Source organism: Mus caroli, chromosome X (assembly GCF_900094665.2).
Source record: "Mus caroli chromosome X, CAROLI_EIJ_v1.1, whole genome shotgun sequence".
Taxonomy (NCBI): Eukaryota; Metazoa; Chordata; class Mammalia; order Rodentia; family Muridae; genus Mus; species Mus caroli.
Window position 1 is genome coordinate 1,832,012 of NC_034589.1, and position 4,705 is coordinate 1,836,716.

Consider the following 4,705-nt stretch of genomic DNA (forward strand, 5'->3'; position numbering starts at 1 on the left):
GGAGCTTTAAGGATTACCCAGCAGCGGTGCTGAAAGAGTTAACTAGTGTAGGAGAACTGGATGAGAGCAAACAAACTACAAATAAAAGAACAGAAAGTGGGGAGAAGGAGGAGGAGGAGAAGTGAGAGCAGAATGTTATTTGTTTGTTTGGTTTTGTTTCTGTTTTTGTTTTTCAAGACAGGGTTTCTCTGTATAGCCCTGGCTGTCCTGGAACTCACTTTGTAGACTCAGAAATCCGCCTGCCTCTGCATTCCAAGTACTGGAATTAAAGGCGTGCACCACCACCGCCCAGCAAATTATTTTATTTGTGTGAGTACACTCTGTCTCAGACACACCAGAGAGGACATCAGGTCTCATTACAGATGGTTGTGAGCCACCATGTGGTTGCTGGGAATTGAACTCACAGCCTCTGGAAAAGCAGTCAGTGCTCTTAACCATTGAGCCAACTCTCCAGCCCTCTGAAGGACATTAATATCATGAATAATGGCATATTTCAAGATACTTCTGCTTCCCAGGCAGAGGCTCTAGGATGGTGAATACAAATATCCCTAAGGCAGGAAAACCTTGATTTTTGAGGGGAGACGTTCTGTCACAGTTCATGGTGCTGGAGAAGGGTGGGTGGGAGAGGGTGGGAGTGGAGGAAGGGTCCAGAACCTGGCCGGCCAGCAAATCCAACACAAGCCCTGAGTGCACAATCAGATAGCCAGGTATGCTGATGCAAGCACTCAGAAGCTGAGCCAGTGGAATTACCATAAGTTGAAGGCCAACCTGGACTACAAAGTGTATCTGTGTCAGGAAACAAACAAAAAAAGAAGTTAACAAAGGAAGAAGAAACACTGCCTCAATAGTAACAACTATATAAGGTATTGGTTGGTAGCTATGTACGATCCCTTAGATATTTTACTTATTTTTTGTGTATGAGTTTTTGCCTGCACATATGTGCATCATGTGAGTGCCTGGTGCACATATAGGTCCAAAAGAGGCCTTGGGTTCCCCTAGAACTAGAATACAGATGATTCTAAGCCACTGTGTAGGTGCTGGGAACAGAACTGGGGTCCCCTGCAGGAGCAACAGATGATCTTTACCAGTTGAGTTATCGCTCCAGCCCCATTTCCAGTCATCTAAATTTCCTTCCTTCCATCGTTCATTTGCTGGTTTGTTCGGTGTGCACCTGTGTTCACCTTATGGATTCTCTGTGGGGATCAGAGACCAGTTTCGGGAGCCAGTTCTCTCCTTGCACTGTTGGTCCCAAGGATAAAACTCAGTTGGTCAGTTGGTCAGGCTTGGTGACATGTACCTGAATATACATGTATGTGTATACACACACACACACACATATATATATATATATATATATATATATATAGAGAGAGAGAGAGAGAGAGAGTTAAGAACTGAAATTTTCTTACTGGGCATAGACTCTCATGTGTATAATTTGGGTTCTCTGGAAGAGCAGCAAGTGCTCTTAACAATTTTTTTTTTTTTTTTTTTTTAGCTCTAGCTGGCCTGGAACCCAGAGATCTGCTTGTGTCTGTATTCCACATTCTGGAATCAAAGGCATGCACTATTATACCCAACTTTTTTTTCTTTAGGAAAGTGAGAAGCTAGTTTCTTTTTTTTTGTTTTGTTTTGTTTTGCTTTTCAAGACAGGGTTTCTCTGTGTAGCCCTGGCTGTCCTGGAACTCACTTTGTAGACCAGGCTGGCCTGGAACTCAGAAATCCGCCTGCCTCTGCCTCCCGAGTGCTGGGATTAAAGGCATGAACCACCATGCCCGGCCTTAATCAGGATATTTGAGGTGGGAAGATCCACTTTTAATCTGGGCCACACCATCTGCTGGGAGTTTATATAAAGGACATGGAAGAAGGAAGCTTGCTCTCTTTGCTTGTGCTGCCTCTAGAAGTAGTTACCACGTCAGCTGTGACAATTTACCTCAAAGGCAATGACATCATTGAGAATAAGCAGATACCATCTTTAATTCATCCGTATCAATATTGTTGGTAGTAAAAATAACAGGGTAGTGAAGTGGCGCCACCTATGGTTCGAACTACAGGGGAGGCTGAGCCAACAAGTGCTGGGAGCCTAGGAACTCCAGGCCAAACCAGGCAAATATGGCAAGAACCAGTCTCTTCCAGAAAAATGAAAAGGACGTTGTGATGGCACAGGCCTTTAATCCCAGCATATGGGAGGCAGAGGGAGGTGAGTTGGAGGTTAGCCTCACCTACAAATCGAGTTCCAAGCAACTTAATGTCACAAAGTGAGACCCTTTTTCAAGAAACAACAAAACAAAACACACATGCGCGCACACACACTAAAAAAAAAAAAAAAAAAAAAAACCCACGCCCCCCCACAAAAAAAAAAAAAAAAAAAAAAAAAAAAAAATCCCCCCAAACCACCAACAACAAAATAGCCAGGCATAGCGCAACACACCTGTAATCCCAGCTTCTAAAGAGACTCCAAGACATGGGGGTGACAAGTTCCAAAATAGCCATCTGGGTTGTGTAGCGAGAACCTGTATTGCCGATAGCAAAATAACAGCAAAAGTCAAGCTAAAGAAATAAATCTTGCCGGGCATGGTGGCGCACGCCTTTAGTCCCAGCACTCGGGAGGCAGAGGCAGGTGGATTTCTGAGTTCGAGGTCAGCCTGGTCTACAGAGTGAGTTCCAGGACAGCCAGGGCTATACAGAGAAACCCTGTCTCGAAAAACCAAAAAAAAAAAATCTTAAAATAGATAAAAGGAAGATAATAGCTTAGTGTATTATAATCCCAACTCAGGAAACTCAGGCAGAAAGATTTTCAATACATAGTAAGCTCCACACCAGCCTGAGTTATGTAAGGTGACCCATTCTCAGAACCACACATACAAAAAAAAACAGATTATTGGCTCATTCCCATAAATCCGCTGTGGTGGTTTCAATAAGATTGGCCCCCATAGATTCATATATTTGAATGTCTGGCCATAGGGAGTAGCACCATTAGGGTGTGACCTCACTGGAGGAGCTGTGACCTTGTTGGAGGAAGTGTGTCACTGTTAAGGAAGGCTTTGAGGTCTCCTAGCCTCAGGTTCTGGCAAGTGTGGAATTCAGTCTCTTTCCTGACTGCCTTCAGATCAAGAGGCAGAATTCTCGGCTCTTCAAGCACTATGTCTGTCAGCATGCTGCTGTGCTTCCCAGCACGATGATAATGGACTAAACCCCTGAAACTGTAGGCCAGCCTCAATTAAATGTTTTCCTTTATAAGAGTTGCCTTGGCCATGGTGTCTGTTCACCACAATGAAAACACTAACTATGGCATCCGCATGAGCCAAGTCAAAACAGATTTTTAAAAAAGAAAAAAGACTTTAAAGACAAGTATTCTGCATTAATTCTGCTCCCAGAGGCCATAAGTTATTAAATAAAAATCCCACTGCAACCTAAGTGCTCCTACGGTCAGGTCAGGTCCTGAGGGGTAGGAAGCCGGTCTCTGAGGTTTTTACTGAATGGACATGTTGTCAAACTACTTATTAGATATTTGTATATTTATTGTTGTTTATTTGAGACAGGTTTCTCTATACAACCCTCTCAGAGATTCACTTGTCACTGCTTCCCAAGTACTGAGATTGAAGGTGTGCTCTGCTGTGTCCCGCTCTCAATGTTTATGCTTAAGAGCACAGATTTATTTTGTGGGCAGTGGTGAATGCAGAGCTTCAAAACAAATCAAGGTGAAGAAGTGACTTTGAATACTCAGTCCTAAATGGGACATTTAAATCACACACACACACACACAGGGAGAGGGAGAGAGAGAGAGAGAGAGAGAGAGAACATCATGTAAGAGCTTGAAGGATGGGGAGGAGTATAGTGAAAGACTATCTTGTGGACATGGCATGGCCGTTGTTGTGCTTTATAAGAATATAAGGGAGGAGAAGGAATATGTCTGGTGGATGTTCAGTCAGGTGTGGGGGAAGGGGGTGCCTCTGCGGGGCCATGCTGAAGCAATCCTTCCCCGTGAGGGACCAGCCACAGACAGTATAGTGTAGAATAGAGTTTATTCAGGGCATGGGAAGGGGAGTTGAGAGGATAGAGACAAAGAAAGGCAGAGAGAGAGAGAGAGAGAGAGAGAGAGAGAGAGAGAGAGAAGAAGAAGAAGAAGAAGAAGAAGAAGAAGGAGGAGGAGGAGGAGGAGGAGGAGGAGAGGCTGGCCATGAGCACGTGGAGAGAGAGGGTGGAGAGGAATGAGGAGAGAGAGGATATGGAGCAAGAGAGAGAGGAGGGGCAAGTAGCCCCTTTTATAGCACAGTCAGGCACACCTGGCTATTGCCAAGTAACTGTGGGGCAGAGCTTAGACTAAATGCCAACAGCTGTTGTACTCCTGAACTCACATGCACAAAACAACTCATCAACCCATCATGGATGGGGGAAGAGCACATTAGGCCCCATCCTCCCTTGGGAACTATAGTCAGTTAATGGTTGGTAGGTGTTACATTCCTCAGTGATGTGGCTGCCATAAACTGCCCTTGCTCAAGTAAACAGCTCATATAAGCAACCCTAGTTAAACACAGTATGGTGATGAAGGTACCTAAAGAGCTTAGCTTGAGAGTTTGTGGTCTGAAAACTTCTTTTTCCTATAGCTTTATGGATTTATTTAATTATTTATTTATTATATGTAAGTACACTGTAGCTGTCTTCAGACACTCCAGAAGAGGGCATCAGATCTCATTACAGATGGTTG